A 17,798-nucleotide genomic window follows, 5' to 3' on the forward strand; every position below is an offset into this window, starting at 1 on the left:
GCCAAGGAAGAGCTCCAATTCTACGAGGAAGGAAACACGGTCTTCCATGACCGTTGCCGCTCTCCCTCGAAGAATCAAAGCTCCTCCTTGATGTCCGTTACCGCTCGGTAGAGAACATGCTCGCCGAGCTGAATACGGTCCGCAAGTTCAACTAGTACGGATTTTCTACAATTTTCTAACTATTTTCTAAGTTTTTCATTTCATAAAAAGTTAAAATAAAATGTTTAGTCGTGGAGTCAATAGAAACGACCATATTTTGACCTAGCAACGCATTGTCAATTGTCATTGCGTTGCATTGCACTCGGACCGGACTCCGGACAATAAAATACTATGGTCGATCGATGCCGTTCTTTGTCATACAGTCGCACGGCGATGGCCGACGGACCCGTAACCACCAAATCTGTCAGGCCGACTGTTCGGGCGTATCGTCAAAAGAGAACGAAACCACAGCAATGCAACGAAATCTGTCAAGTCGGCTGTTCGGGCTCTGATTCTACGAGCGAAGAAGTGCACAAGACAGCAACGCAACTGCAAAACCATGACAGGTAGAGCTGAACGACGACTGACACCGGCCTAGCGCTCCCGATGGAAACGAGCCGCAGTCGACAGCACGAGTTCTCCGCTGTCCCACACGTCGCGTTTTCAAGTGTTACAGAAACTCAAACATACAATGCTACTGGCAGGCATATACAAGAGAAACTAATTACAAGAATAAAATCTTTCCTTGGTTCGGTATGCAGCACGTCCGAATGAAGGAAGCACATACAAGAGAAGGCTCAGCCGCGCTCTGGTGAGGCAGCGCGCGTGGGGAAGGCTCGGGCGGGCTCCGGAGAGGCAGCGCGGGGAAGGCTCGGCCGTCCTCCGATGAGGCAGCGTGGGGTAGGCTCGGCGCGCTCCGGTGAGCACGAGCGAGGTGGGGGCCGGGGACAAGGATGGCGCGTGCTCCAGTGAGGACGAGCGAGGCGCGCTGGCTGGCCGGAGAAGAGGCACGCTGACGAGGCAAGGCTAGGGTGGTCGCCTAGGAGCGGCGGCACTGCTGGATCGATCTGGTGGAGAAGATGAGGCGACGGCATGGCGGTGACAGAGTGGAAGAGAACTAGGGCGTGGTTTATAAAGGATACCTTTAGTCCCGGTTGGAGCTACCAACCGGGACTAAAGAATCTTTAGTCCCGGTCTATTATTAGAACCGGGACTAAAGGTGTGAGCTTTAGTCCCGGGTGTACCCATGACCCGGGAGTAAAGGACATTTGGGCGGGCCGCGAAAACTGCAGCTCCACCTTTAGTCCCGGGTGGTTGATCCACCCGGGAGGAAAGGGGGATCTGTCCCGGGTCGTGGCTACACCTGGGACTAAAGCACCACCTTTAGTCCCGGGTGGTTGATCCACTCGGGAGTAAAGGGGGAGCTGTAGATGGCTTTCTCCAATTACCATAAGTTTTTTCCTTTTTTATATATTTCTTTTATATAAATATGTAGAGAGTTATTAATTGCCTAATAAATAAAATATTATCCAAAAAAATTATAAAAAAATTCTTGGACTTAGTTTTGCATTATTATACACAACAAAAATTTGTAAACTAAACTCTTTTGTTTTACTGTATAAATATTTGACATAGTGTAAATAATAATTACAATTTACACCATGCAAAAATATACTACTTAATTAAAATCATTAAAACTATTGTTTTTCGACAGGAAATTAGTTTTCACATCTTATTAACGTTCATCATTTGGTTTTTCATCACACATTCTTCACGGGAAATCCACCGTATAGCAGACAATTCATTTAAACCGTAGAAAATATGAAAACACGACAAAAAAATCTGAAGTCACAATTATTACATAATAGGTCTAATATATCACTATATATATCAAGCGGGCACAGTAGTGAACTTCCTCTTAACATATATCCCTTGGTTATGATCGCACCGTAACCATGGGTGCATGACCATCGGCATCGTTCGGAACAGGTTCGCTGCCATGTGCCTTTCTAAATACTACTTTCACATCCTTGACCATATTGTGTACATCCTCACCAGTTCGGTTGCCCGGCTTGGTCTGGTGGTCTACCTTACCTTTAAAATGCTTGCCTTTCTTTCTTAGAGGGTGATTCGTAGGAAGAAATCGACAATGGCCAAGGTACACGACCTTTTGACATTTTTTCAAGAATATACCTTTAATGTCATCGAAACAGTGCGTGCATGCATTATATCCCTTGTTTGATTGTCCTGAAAGATTACTTAGAGCAGGCCAATCATTGATTGTTACAAACAATAATGCTCGCAGGTCAAAGTGCTCCTGTTTGTGCTCATCCCACACATGTACACCTGGTTTGTTCCACAAAAGTAGAAGTTCTTCAACTAGTGGCCTCAGGTACACATCAATGTCGTTGCTAGGTTGCCTTGGGCCTTGGATGAGCACTGGCATCATAATAAACTTATGCTTCATGCATAACCAGGGAGGAAGGTTGTAGATACATAGAGTAACAGGCCAAGTGCTATGACTACTGCTCTGCTCTCCGAAAGGATTCATACCATCCGTACTTAAAGCAAACCTTAAGTTTCTTACGTCATTTGCAAACTCCGGGAATTCTCTATCGATTGCTCTCCACTGGGACCCATCAGCAGGGTGTCTCAACATATTGTCTACCTTACGGTCTTCTTTGTGCCATCGCAATAACTTTGCATGGTCTTTGTTTCTGAACAGACGTTTCAAGCGTGGTATTATAGGAGCATACCACATAATCTTGGCAGGGATTTTCTTCATGGGACGTTCGCCCTCAACATCACCAGGGTCATCTCGCCTGATCTTATACCGCGATGCATGACATACCGGGCATGCATCTAACTTCTTGTACTCCTCGCCACGGTAGAGGATGCAGTCATTAGGACATGCATGTATCTTCTGGATTTCTAATCCCAAAGGGTAGACTACCTATTTTGCTTCGTATGTAGTGGCGGGCAATTCGTTTTCCTTCGAAAGCATCTTCTTTTAGATTTTCAATAACTCCCCAAATCCCTTGTTAGATACACCATTCTTTGCCTTCCATTGCAGCAATTCCAGTGTGGTACCCAACTTTTTCTGCCCCGCATCATAAGTTGGGTATAGCAATTTCTTGTGATCCTCTAGCATGCGCTCGAACTTGATCTTCTCCTTTTCACTTTCGCATTCTCTTTGTGCGTCACGAATGTCCTGACCAAGATCATCAGCGGGCTCATCTTCTGCCCCTACCTCTTCTTCGGCTTCCCCCATTGCAGTATCATTGAAGGCCCCATATTCAGCAATAATGTCATCATCATCCCATTGTTCTTCTTCACCTTCTTCCATTACAACCTCGGTTTCTTCGTGCTTCGTCCAACAAATATAGTTTGGCATGAAACCTGACTTCAACAAGTGTGAATGAAGACTCCTTGAGCTAGCATATTCCTTCAAATTCTTACATATGGCACATGGGCAGCACATGAAACCATCACGTTTGTTTGCCTCAGCCACACGTAAGAAACAATGCACACCCTCAATGAACTCTTGGGAGCGGCGATCAGCATTATACATCCAATGCCATCTCATCTGCATTACATGACATACATACCATATTAAAACCTAGAACATAATTAGTTAATTATACGACATGCATGCCACCACATAAGGTATTAATTTATAAAAGTCTCGCTACAATGTAGATAATCCCAACTACCACTAAAAAAACTAAAGCTAAAATGCACTTCAGCATCATAAGGATTTCGCGACCAATCCTAACTAAAACAGACAGAACATGCGTTTGTTCAACATCTATGGGCTTCTTCAGCAGGATCGCTGCCTCATCAGCCGCCGTAACTGCCTGTGCAAAAGAGTTTTGCACGTGTTCAACATACTCTTCCTCCCAGTACCAGCCTGAACATCCAGTGCCATCCCACTGAAATTAAAACAAAAAATTAGAACTTTAATCACAATCATCATGAAAATAAGTATAAATTAACCATAATCATCAAAAGCGACAAAATAACTCACATTGCGATCCGGACACTTGTAGAAGATACAGCCCTTGTTGGGACACTCCTTCCTCACCCGGTACTCCATCACAATCTTCTCCTCACACTTGCCGCATGCAATGAGAGGGAGGTCCGGCCTCAGTCGCTTTGTAACCTGATGAGAGGCCGAGGACCCGAAAGCAGTTGTCATCTACTCTCTATACTCATTTTTAATATAATATAAATTTCTCAATTTATAAACAAATAAAATTAAAAAAACTCTAAAATTCTCTATATCTCTAAAGCATGAAGTGTGCTATGCATGCTAGAAATGAAAGCTCAATACTAGTTTTGAATAACTACTTTAACCTTCCTTCATCTAAATATGCAAACTTTAAAGTGATTTTGAGCTTAAATGGCTTACAAATAAAAAATATACCATAAAAAACCACATATATCTAGTCCACAAAATGAAATAAGCTACTGATGAAACATGAGAGTACAAAGTTGGTAACCTTTAGAACCGAAGAATCAATGGAGGAATGGAAGAAATCTTGTGATCACCGGTGATGAGAAAGAAGAGAGGCCGGCGATGAAGCAAGAACACTGAGCTCGAAGTGGCTCAGGCTCGGGGAGGAACAAGGGGTATATAGGAGGGGACCTTTAGTCCCGGTTGTAGACAGAAACCGGGACTAAAGGTTCCTTTCTAGTCCCGGACGGAGCCTCCAGTCGGGAGTAGACTTTTACTCCCGGTTGGAGGGACCAACTGGGAGTAAAAGTGAACCTTTAGTCCCGGTTGGTAGCTCCAACCGGGACTAAAGGTCCCCTCCAGCAAAAGCCTGGCGCAGTAGCCGTTGGGCAGGGACCTTTAGTCCTGGTTGGAGCTACCAACCGGGGCTAAAGGTTTCTCTAGTCTCGTGTGCGAAAAATACCGGGACTACAGCCAAATTTCGAGGTGGATCAAAGGTCGTTTCTCTACTAATGAGGCTGGCCCAAGGCCCAGTTAGCACGCGCCCCGGCCCTTCCTCTCTGTCGCTGACATCCAGGCCCCACGCCTTATGTTGCCGACAGTGAGGACCCACACGTCGGCCACATCCCCTACCTCTAGTCGTAACCGAACTGGACTCCACCGCCGCTTACACGCCAAGCTCCTGCCGTGATCCCGCATCCCATCTAGAGCTGTCATCGAGCCCGAGCCAGCCATAGCCCCGGTTTTGGATCTCATCGACTCAAGGTCCAAGCCGCCATCGTCGCATCCGCCATTGGAACCCCCTGCGCTATCTCTGAGCCCTTGCCACCCTTCGTTACAAGGTGACGAAGCTTTCTAACCCCTGCCTTTGCTCTGTGTCGCTCTCTAAGTACTGCTAACCCTCACCAAACTTCGTAGGAAACCGCCGCTCACCTCGCCGAGCCCTGCACCACCTCCATGACGTCTTCGCCCACACGAACCCCCCTAGGTGAGCTATATGTCCTCTCAACTACCCTCCCGAGCTTTCCTTTCGCACCGCCGAGGCCCATAGCCCCTGTTTACCTAACGCTGAAGAGAAGCTCGCCGCCGTTCATGGTCACCACCGCACCAGAGCCCTATTCCGGCCAGCAGACCTCACCAAAAACCCCTCAGCCGTCCATCTTGGAACCTAGGGCCTAGATTAGATCTAGCCTCGTACCCCTTCGTCGGTGCACCGTAGACCTGTGGACTCAGTCCACGGACACACGTCTGTTGATTCACCGCGAACCAGCCAACCCAAACCCGCCACCTAGCATCCACGTCGGCTGACGACTCGGTCAACCGAGCAACATCGGCAATGACCCAGTCAGCGATGCCATTTATGATAAAAAGCCCCTCTATTTTCCAAAAATCAACACTACGTCCACCTCTGTTGAAAAATAATTCAAATTTAGCCCTGTTTTCTTTCAAAAAAACCCTGAGCTTTTCCAATTTAGAACCCACCGTCCCTAGCCTGTTTTAAAATCGGATTTTATTTAATTTAATTCAAAAATCAAGATCCAGTTATTTACAAAAATGCCACCCACCTTGTTTTATGCATAAAATCTCTGTTTTAAGTCCGTTTTGATCTGTTCAAGTTGTGTTAGGTTCGTAATTAAGTAATTTACATGTTTATATCACTGTTAATCATGTTTTCAACTTTTAAAAACCGTGGTTTAATATCTATATTTAAACTACTAGTTTTCTACATGACATCTTGATTAATGCATAACTTCTCTGTTTTAGATCTGATTAGCGTACCTGTCATGTTTGTGTGTTCGTAGCTACGTGTAGAACAACTTTAAACATTTTTAACTTCTTTTTATAATGTTTGGTGTACTGTTCTAATTAGTCTATATTTGTTTGTTATGCATGTCTGTTCGGATGCTTGTGTGGTGCTTTATGATCTTGTCCGGTCGGTGAGCTTTATGTGGCAGTCAAGAAGCAATTCTTAGGAGGCTATGAATCAATAGAAGATGGATCTGAGTTTAAGGCAAGTATAGCATGGGACCTTTCTTGTTACCTATACACCTTATAATCATTATAATTCATGTTGCATGTGTCTAAAATTGTCACCCTAAGGATTTACCTAGCAATTTATTATCTTGATACCTTGTCACCGTGGGAACAATTGCATATGGGTAGTTTGCTAGTGCCCAAGTTAATTATATATGATCTGAATGATGACTAATGGATTTATGCAACAAAGCTTAAAACTTGCTTTTTAGCAACTTGAATATAGGGCGAAGGAGCTCTTGGCTTTTATACTTGACGCTCTTGGCCCTCCCTTAGGACTTATCTGTCGGCGAAAGCTAGGACTCATAGTACAACCGTGAGGGCTACATGGCTCTGGCTTTAGGTCAGTAGAAGGACATTTTTCTAGCTTGTTAGAGGTTACCTTTATGGCGCAAGAGGGGCTCGACGACTCGAGTATAGTGCGGCCTCTGTCCGTCAGTGTATAGGCTGCGCATCATTGTGCCTTTTGGAAGGGGAGCACTACATCTACTTGCCAAGGAAACCTAGCGGCCTTAACTTGTTAGACGAACCTTTGATAGACTTCATAGTGTACCATGTTTGCTCACCTTGGAAGTGTTTTTGGAGTAATTAACCCGGGCATATGGGCAACACGACTCACGGGTAAAGATGTACATCCTCTGCAGAGTGTAAAACTGTTATAATAGCCATGCTCACGGTCACGAGTGGCCCAGAAAACTCGCAGAATAGTGGAATTACCTAAGATGATGATTATTTACGAGATAAAAGTTAACTTATATGATCATGTGGTTTAAATGGGGCTTAAGCATAACCCATTGCTAATTAATGGTAAAATTGTGACATACTAAAAATGCTATTCATAGTAAACCGTGTCAGCCTTTTGAGCTTCATAACCTTATGTTATATTACTGAGTACGACATATACTTACGCTTGTTTTATTTTCATTACTTAGATAAAAATCCTGGATGGGTACCAGATTGCTAGAGTCTGGAGGAGTTAGGCTTGTGATCAACCAGTCAGTTGTCCCTGTGGAGTGGAGTCATCACCCGAAGATCGGAGTTGTCTATCCACTGCTCATATCTAAGGTTAAATTTTTATACTAAGTACGTTATGTATTTAAGTACTGTCTTTTTGATATTAGCTCTATTTGTGGCCATATGTGAGATTTGACTTCCTGGGCTCACATATGTTGTGTATCTGGTTTTGTCCTTAAAATAGGGTTCTACAAAGTGGTATTAGAGCCACGCTGACTGTAGGACGTAAGCCTAGTTAGAACTTGACGTCTTAAGGTTTAGAAGTTGCTATAAAAATCATTGTTCTATATACCTTGATATTTTATTCTATACAATATCTTATCCTTGCTATTCGTCTCCACCTTGTTGCTTATTTTAAGCTGGCTCTCATCTTCACTCCTTGATTTGATATTCTCGTAGAATCTTCTCTTATCACTTCTCGCGTCATCTGAAGGGGAGCTTAGGATTTTTGTCCTTAATATGAAGAGATATTCTTATCACTTATCACTTCTAGAACTATAGTAACGCAACTGGAGTCAATGATTGAGTTGTTCACATTTATGGCTTTGTTGATTCTTCATTACGCATGTGCTTGTTTTGGATCTTTGTAATGATTACAATAATTTTGTGCAATCTACAACTTCATTTAGATAAATGTATAGATAGTTGGGTGGTTTTTCTCGTCTCTGCGGTGTGCTGATTTTCGGAGCAGCCTGTACTCTTCAGTTTGTATCTCAGTTTATTGGAGGTCAAAAATTATGGAAAATTTCTGGACAATAGTAGACTTCAACATCTTTCTCTGACCTCAAGAATCACCCTGGTAGCTATTTTTGTTATGGAGTTATGAAAATCACAAGACGGTACAATTGTGCTGTCCAAAACTGGTACAGTTTCGCTTTGTCCACTGTTTTTGACCAAATTAACTATATAATATGGAAAAGTGTTCTATAATAAAGTTGTAGAGGAGTTCATCAGCTTTCCAACGGTATAAGCTACAACTTTACTGGATTGACAGAACCAGAGTTATAGCAGTTTTACTGTGCTGATGTTTTTCTGCTCACGAGAAATTTCCGGTTATTTGTTTCATGCTTTTGCACATGAGTTTCTTTGGGATGTGAGGAGGCCTTTTATGCTAGTTACTTTATCTAGAAGAAGGTGCAAGATACCCTTTAATGTCCCCTAGTTGTTCTTTTCTTAAGGGGGGTAGCCAAGTTAAAGAAGTGCAAGACCACGGTTTCATACATCCTAGATCGAGTTTCGCTTGGAAGTATTGGTTATCCCTATGGGTGAGGAGTCACTATTACCAAGTGCAGGTGTCTTCGCTCTTTGAAAACTTATTGGATGATCTACAAGGAACTCAAGTGTTTGTCAAGATTGGTCTTCGATCCGAACTATCATCTTTTGGGAGTTCAACTTTCAACATATCCAAGACAAGTTGGCATTCATGACATGAGAGTGACATCTAGAAGGATTGGAGTAACCAAGAATTATGACTTGGAAAAGTGCTATCACCTGGAGAAGTGAAAGTCGTTGCCGATGCCCTTAGCAAAGAGGAATTATGCTAAGAAAATTCGGACAACACCAAGGACTAAGGAAAGGTGGCCTAGTGTTTGGAGTTACATGAGAATTGTTCGGAGTACGCGTCAAAATCTTGGAATTAGTTGAGCAAGTTACTTTGAGTAAGGTTATCAAAGTGGCGCAGCGGAAGCATGGTGGGCCCAAAACCCCCGGGTCCAAGGACCGGATTACTCGAGGAAGTGAAGAAGTTTTCAAACGCAGAGTATCCTTATCTCGTTGATCACCGTCTTCCGAATCTCGAGGGCGAGATTCATCTTAAGGAGGTAGAATTGTAACACCCTAAAATTTGCTTCTTTTGAAAATAGAGTTAAAATGCTTTAATTATGAATTATTGTGCTCATAAAATATAGGAAAATAAAATTTTTCATTAAATTAAAATTTATCATAGGGTTTAGAAACATGTTTATGCATACATGCTGGTTTTGAACTCAATGCCGAACTGTTTTCAAAATAGGTATAAAAACTCTCTTGAAAACAGTTTAAAAAAATCAAAAGGGAAAAATATTTCCCTCTCCCAATCTGGCCCGAAGGCCCACTCCTCCCCCAAGGCCCGCTCGGCTCTCCCTTTTTTTCCCTCTCCCTTCTCAGCCCAGTGCTTCCCGCCTCCACCGCGTCAGCAGGCTGGCCCAAGGCCCAGTTAGCCTGCACCCCGGCCCTTCCTCTCTGTCACTGACATCTAGGCCCGCTCCTTCTATCGCCGATAGCGCAGACCCATGTGTCAGCCGCGTCCCCAACCTCCAGTCGTAACCAAACCGGACTCCACCGCCGCTAATCCCGTGAAACTCGGCCTTGCCTTGCTTGGACTGCACGCCAAGGCCCCTATAAAGGTTGCAGAGCTCCTGCCATGATCCCGCATCCCATGTAGAGCCGCCATCGAGCACGAGCCAGCCGCAGCTCCGGTTTTGGATCTCGCCGACTCGAGGTCCAAGCCGCCATCGTCGCGTCCGCCATTGGAAGCCCCTGCGCCGTCTCCGATCCCTTGCTGCCCTTCGTTACGAGGTGACGAAGCTTTCAAGCCCCTCCCTTTGCTCTCTATTTCTCTCTAAATCCCGCTTACCCTCGTCGAGCTTCGCAGGAAACCACCGCCTGCCTCGCCGAGCCCTAGTTGAGCAAGTTACTTTGAGTAAGGTTATCAAAGTGGCGCAGCGGAAGCATGGTGGGCCCAAAACCCCCGGGTCCAAGGACCGGATTACTCGAGGAAGTGAAGAAGTTTTCAAACGTAGAGTATCCTTATCTCGTTGCTCACTGTCTTTCGAATCTCGAGGACGAGATTCATCTTAAGGGGGTAGAATTGTAACACCCTAAAATTTGCTTCTTTTGAAAATAGAGTTAAAATGCTTTAATTATGAATTTTTGTGCTCATAAAATATAGGAAAATAAAATTTTTCATTAAATTAAAATTTATCATAGGGTTTAGAAACATGTTTGTGCATACATGCTGGTTTTGAACTCAATGCCGAACTGTTTTCAAAATAGGTATAAAAACTCTCTTGAAAACAGTTAAAAAAAATTCTAAAGGAAAAAAAATCTTTCCCTCTCCCGGTCTAGCCCGAAGGCCCACCCCTCCCCCAAGGCCCGCTCGGCTCTCCCTTTTTTCCCTCTCCCTTCTCAGCCCAGTGCTTCCCGCCTCCACCGCGTCAGCAGGCTAGCCAAAGGCCTAGTTAGCCCGCATCCCGGCTCTTCCTCTCTGTCGCTGACATCCAGGCCCCACTCCTTCTGTCGCCGACAGCGCGGACCCACGCGTCAGTCACGTCCCCTACCTCCAGTCGTAACCAAACCAGACTCCACCGCCACTAATCCCACAGACTCGGCCTTGCCTTGCTTGGACCGCACGCCGAGGCCCCTATAAAGGTTGCAGAGCTCCTGCTGTGATCCCGCATCCCATGTAGAGCCGCCATCGAGCACGAGCCAGCCGCAGCTCCGGTTTTGGATCTCGCCGACTCGAGGTCCAAGCCGCCATCGTCGCGTCCACCATTGGAACCCCTGCGCCGTCTCCGATCCCTTGCTGCCCTTCGTTACCAGGTGACGAAGCTTTCTAGCCCCTCCCTTTGCTCTCTATCGCTATCTAAGTCCCGCTTACCCTCGTCGAGCTTCGCAGGAAGCCACCGCCCGCCTCACCGAGCCCTGCACCACCTCCGTGTCGTTTCCGCCCGCACGAACCCCCTAGGTGAGCTATACGTCCTCTCAGCTACCCTCTAGTGTTTTCCTTTCGCGCCGCCGAGGCCCGTAGCCCCTTACCTAACGAAGTCCGGGGGCTTTTTGCGTCCAAAAGCTGGTTAAAAGAGCTAAAACGACTTTAATTGTGAAAGCACTCCCAGCCCCTCAAACAACTTCATTTTTTACTATAGAGGGAGTATAAGTCCAACGAACAACCACACCCAACCCACCATTAATCAGTCCAAAATGACTAAAAACCAGCCCATCGGGCACCATGTCGTGGTGGTCAAGGCTGGCCAACCATATGTATGTTGCATCACGTAGTCTTTATTGCACCTAGCATTTAATTTGCACCTTATGATTTATTCATTTTAATTAGATATGTATCTAAGGGCACCCATAATGGACGACTCAAAAGCTAGCTCTAAGCATTTTTTTATATTTTAATAGAAGAGAGAGAAACGCTAGCTCTTGATCAAAAGTTAGACTCATACACACATTTTAAGGTCATGTGAGAGTGTCTTGCGGGCCTAATCATATTATGAGCCATTACAAAAAGCTAGTACTATTGGATAGGTTGGCTTAGAGTTAGTGGCTGACTTATACCGTTGTGGGTGCCCTAATAATGCTAACTTTTAGTACATAGCTTTTAACATGAATAGCCCCACATCACCTAACTCTGAAGTGTTTACAAGAGCTTAGCTCTTAATAAAGCTAGATTTTTTCTTTTTTATTAAAATATGAGAAAAATATTTAGGGCTAACTTAAAAGTCCAGTGTTGGAGCTGGCTAAGACAAATAAAGGGATAGTGCTGCCATGGTCACGTCATCTCCCCAACAGGAAAGTGACCTCTGCTGCGGAGGTCCCCGACAGGAAATGGTGGTGTCACCGCATGTCCACATGCATGCAGTCCGACTTTGTTTGACACGTTACTGCTTGCAAACAGTACCATTCCTGGCTTTTCGTGATTCCCGGGAGGACCCTTGGAGGCACCGCGAAATTAGATCGTACTATCAAAGAAGGCCAGCGCGTGCAGGACGGACTTCGATGCATGTCCTCCAAGGTCCAAGGCAACTCATCGGCTACTTTTACTGAAATCAGATATACGTATGAACATTATATCAAAATTTTCGTTTAAAGCCATCTTGATAGATAAATTGTCAATTTAACGTAGAGATCTACGGTATACGTATGAACATTATATCAATTTAGGTATCAAAATTGGTGGTAAGTACTTTTCCGCCGGTTCAATCGGTGGTAACTACTTTCCACAGCCTCAATCGGTGCTACTAGTATAGTTTTGCAAATTTTTTATTTGAACAAATATTTCTTCAAAAAAAACTAATTTAAAATATATATTAAAAAAATAGGCCTTCTTTGACTCTTTCATCCTCAAGAACAAGCCCAGTGGCCATTGTCGGTCCTCGTTGCTCTAAAGGGTAAAGCGGGAATTAAAGTCCAGACCCCTTAATATAAATATATCATAACATTAATATATAATCAATATGGCTATGTATGAAATGTTGCCAATAAATATTTGAAATATATTCAAAAACACTTTGTATGAAATACTCCCTCCATCCCAAAATAAAAAAAACTTTCTAGAAATTTTGAAGCAAAATGGTAAAAGACCGCATATATCGTGGTCTCCTTTCCTTTTATATCTCTTGTCCTTGGCTGTTATCATTTGCAGGGACCTGTGATTAGCTTCCGCATTAGGAAATAATAATGTCCTATGTTTTTGTCATTCTTTTTTGGACAAATTTTAAACCTCATAAAGTATAGAATTGCACCAATATTTTGGCCCAATTTTTTACATTTGGTCCCATTTTTTAAGAAATTTTACGTTTGGCCCTCTGGGAGACGTAAACTTATCTTTGGACCCTGGGGGTTGGTGCCAGAACTCATGTCTCCGAGGTAACACATCTCGGCGCCACAGATCTTGGCTCCGAGGTGCCTGGCCATGCACAGCAGGGCATCCTAGGTGGCGTTGACGTGGGCGGTACCTCGGAGCCACAGATCTTGGCTCCGAGCTCGGCGCCAAGATCTGTGGCTCCAAGCTCGGAGCCGTGGATCCTGGCACCGAGCATGGATTCAAAACCCATGGCCAAGTTTTTCTTGCCGGAGCTGCTTTCATTTCTTACTCCTCCCTCTCGGGTTCTTCCTCTCCCTAACCCGGCCAATCTCTTGAATCGACGAATTTGACCTTGGATACTTGGATTTCATCCATACATCTTCGCGAGCAAGGTATCCTCTCTCCCCTTATAATTTTTTATGCATTGATTTGGTATATGTTTCGTCTATTTTGCAACCCTAGATACATTATTACCTAATGTTTGAAGTGAGTTTTAATTTTTTGTATTATGTAACGGTAGGATGCCAAGGCGTGGTAAAGCTAGTAAGCTAAGGTAATCTCTTATCATCGTGTTATATTATATTTTCATTTATGCGCAACAAATGAAAAAAGCCTAGGTTTAGGGTTTAATGTTCATTGCTTTCGGTACTTAGAACAAATTTGGTTCAATTGTAGTTATGGCCGGATGACCGGGAATGCCTTCGACCCATTGCCTCCGCCTAGTTGTGTTCCAGTGCCCATGTGCTGGTGCGGTGATCCTTGCATGGTAGCCAAGTCTAATGAAGAGGACACGTATAGGCAGAGGTATTGGATGTGTGCCAATTTTGCGTTTGAGCCTACACTTCGTCAGCGCCGCATTAACAAGATGGGGGAGAAATTGATGTTGTTAATGCGGCGCGCCCTGAGATGTCACAGGGCGTGGTCGGATGCTCTGTGCGGCCACCGAGCCCCCAGGAAGCACCACCGGCTGTGGAGTAAGAGGACGAGGTCGAGGAGATTGAGCATGAAGAATCACGACCTGAAGCCGTCCGCATCCTCCGCAAGTGGGGGGATGAAGTTGTGGTTGTGGAAGAGGAGGACACCACCAGGGAGGTCAAGAGGCTACGGTCCACTCTTTCCATAGCCATGAAGCAGATCGAGGTTAGTATTGCGTCAACGGAGTCCGTCTTCGGCGTTGGAGAGTATGGTCCTTTACAATCTTGGTGCTTTCCAGGGCATAGCGTGAACTGTCGTACAACGGTAGCAGCCGATCAAGAGGATGGAGCCCCACACCGAGGAGAACACGAAGCTGAAGGAGGCAATGAAACTGATGGAGAAAAATGCCTAGAGGGCCAGCATGAAAGAGATCTTAGTGAATCAAACGTGAGGGACTTGGAGTACCAAAAGGGGGCCTTATCTGAGCAGCTGAAGACCGTCTCCGAGCGGCTGGAGCACACCTCCGAGCAGCTGAGAAGCATCTCCGAGCAGCTAGGGCACGCCTCTGAGTAGCTGAAGAACGTCTCCCACCAGAAGAAAGGTATTGAGGGTCGGTGAGTTTGGTCTGCATTATCGAACAGTCTTGATGTTGTCACATTTGCAGAGCAAGATGCAGAGCTCGGCCAGTTGCGCCAAGTCATCGATCGACTCCAAGAGGAGAAGGAGAAGGCATCTGGGCGAGCGAAGAAGCTGGACAAGGATCTAGAAGGTGACTAGTTCGTGGTCTGAGTTGTTGCTGAAATGATTTCTTCATGTCACGAATCCCTTTGGTGTCTACAGAATACCGTCGAAGGACGAAGGCATAGTTCGACGTGTTGGAGCTAGAGGCGTAGACCTAGAGGAGGAAAATCAACACCGTGGTGGCCGGAGTCAAGCCGGTGCCTGACTGTATCGACATGGAAGTAGCTCCTCCACCCGACAATAGGATGCCACGTCCGAACGCCATCATCGACAGGTGCAAGGTGGCATGGGAGAACTTCAAGAGCTTCAACCGCGATGCCACTATCTCCGTCATGACACACGCCCTGGTAGTGGTCTGGTCCCACTACCCTGCCATCAATCATCGAGTGATAGGGGCTGGATTCGCCAGAGGGACAGGGGCGATGAAGCAGTAGCAGCTGAAGGATGAGGTGGAGGACACGGTGAAGAGTCTAGGTGGCAATGTCGATCTGTTCGGCGAGGTAGACGATGGGGGCTAGGCTCAATAACCTGAGTGGAGAGAAACCTGTATGGAACAACTATAGAGTAGAGTTAGACGCGCCAGGGTGTAAGCGAACATTTATGTATTTGTATAAATGTTGTAAATAGACGTTGTCTGCATGTTTGTGCGGCTTGCTAGCACTTTCGGTGAAAAATGGATGTATTGTTAACCCTAACGCATTTATATGTGGTATAAGTAGCGTCCGAGCAGTTAGTTCGTTACTGGGCTCTTGGCCTTGGCTAGCCCGTATTCCATAACATCGAGCCCTGGAGCCCGTAGCATGTGTAGGGAGAGATTGGAGATAGGGTTTTCTCCAAAGAACACAAAGCGAAACGTGTGCTGCTCGGCGGTTGGCGAAATATCTTAGAGATATTTTAGTATGGAGAAGCTGGGCGAATCATTTATGGAGATCACATATAATTGTCGGCGTGTGTTAAGGAGTAACTTGGAGCTGGTAATCATAAATGAAGATTAAACTAGAGTGGAGAAATAATGGAGACAAATCATGGTGATAAAAAATTCATTCATTATGGAGTGGAGAGTACATATCTGGAGTGTTTCAAGGATAGAAATGTATAAGTTGCTTGATATGCCACGAATTAGGGATATCGATTCCCTCCATGTCACATAGCTGGTACGACCCTAGTCGGGTAACCTCTTTAACCACGTAAGGCCCTTCCCAGGGGGAGGAGAGCTTGTGCATCCCTTCGGTTTTCTGCTTTCTGCGGAGAACAAGGTCGTCGACCGTAAATGAACGACCTTTGATATTACAATTGTAGTATCTTCGCAGGCCTTCTAAGTATTGGGCTATGCGAATGCAAGTGATCAGGCGTTCTTCTTCGGTCCTATCGACGTCCTCTGTCCGAACAGCTGCGGCTTGCTCTTTATTATAATGCTCAAATCTAGGTGCTCGGAAGGCAATGTCCGCGGGAAGTACGGCCTCTGAGCCGTAGACCAAAAAATATGGAGATACACTAGTGTTGCGACTAGCTTGAGTGCGCAGTCCCCAGACCACGGCTGGGAGCTCCTTGAGCCATCTGCCCGGATGCTTTTGCTCTTTCTGATATAGTCCCTTTTTGAGGGGCATCGAGGATCATGCCACTCGCCTGTTCGACCTAGCCGTTGGCTCTAGGATGGGCAAGAGAGATGTATTTGATGGAGATGCACGGTCTTCGCAGAAGTCCCAAAAATGGTGGCCAGTGAATGTAGTTCCGAGGTCGGTGATAATGCTGTTCGGGACACTGAATCTGTGGATGATATCTTCAAAGAGCTCGACTGCCTTCTTTGCAGTGGCCGAAACAAGCGGCTTGTATTCAATCCATTTGGAGAACTTGTCAATGGCGACGTATACGTACCGGAAACCGCTTGGCGTAGGCTTGAAAGGCCCGATCATGTTCAGTCCCCAGCATGCAAACGGCCAAGAAGCTGGGATGGTTTGCAATTCCTGCGCCTATCAAATGTAATATTCCATGTAAATCTTATTTGTTACAAAGAGTTTGAATTCGAATGCCAAGCAACGACTGCAGCCTATCAAAGAGTTTGAATTCGAATGCAACTTGGAAGCCTCTAAAGAATTCGCCACTTGCACGGGATCGTAGACGCAAACAAGGAGCGAAGGACTGTTGCGAAGAACACGGCGCTCGAGATGGAAATCAAAATTAACACCGATGAAAACACTGGGAGCCAAACAATCAAATGGGCGAGGGAAGGGCACAACATAGAGATCCAAACTTGATCATCCCAGGGGTGATCTAAGGACACCCCAGAGGGTTTAGCCATGATCTTGGGAGGACTCTGAACTAGCGTTTTAGCAAAAGTGACATGTTTATTGGTGGCCTTTTTGAGAGATCTCTTAGTGCTCTTGGCGAGCACTTTAGACCATTCTCTTTCCTGCTCATCTTCCCAGAGGTGCTTCTCTTTCTCCCAATTGGAAGTACCATTACTCCGAAGATGGAAATAAATGTCAAACTGAGAAGTGATCACCCGCCGGAGGCGATAGACATGAAAACCAACTTGTTTGCAGGAGACATAGAAGCGAAAGTGATTGGTACTTAAAAATTGCACGTGAAAACCCGAAGCACGGCCACCCAAACAAGATTGGAGGGCCAAAGAAATTGAATCTTCAGTCAAGCGAAACAGGAAACGACGGAAGGTAGCCAGGAGGAAGAAAGATCCATTGGCTGAGGGAGAAGGATGGTGTACCAGGCTGCCAAAACGACAATCAACCTCCTCTTCAAAGACATGACCATGGGAGAAATCCAGGCGAGCCGCCAGATTAGAGGAGGACCCCATGTCACCACGGTGGGGGCTGGTGATCTTGTTGGCAAAAGATCAGAAACACATCCCAGATAGCCGAAGATGCACAGTTTACCTCACAGGCATTTTGTCAAACACCTCCTGTGCACTTATCGATGTCAATGTCGAGGTCGAGGTCGAGGTCGAGTCCCGTATTAGAGTGGTGGTGGTGGGCATGGTTTCCTTTTTCGGCCGAAATCTCCTGATGTTTCCGATATATCCTTTTTATCCGTAGGTGCTGATAAGAAAATATTATCCCTTTTGTACAAATTTTG

This window comes from Miscanthus floridulus, chromosome 4, assembly GCF_019320115.1.
Source record: "Miscanthus floridulus cultivar M001 chromosome 4, ASM1932011v1, whole genome shotgun sequence".
Classification (NCBI taxonomy): domain Eukaryota; kingdom Viridiplantae; phylum Streptophyta; class Magnoliopsida; order Poales; family Poaceae; genus Miscanthus; species Miscanthus floridulus.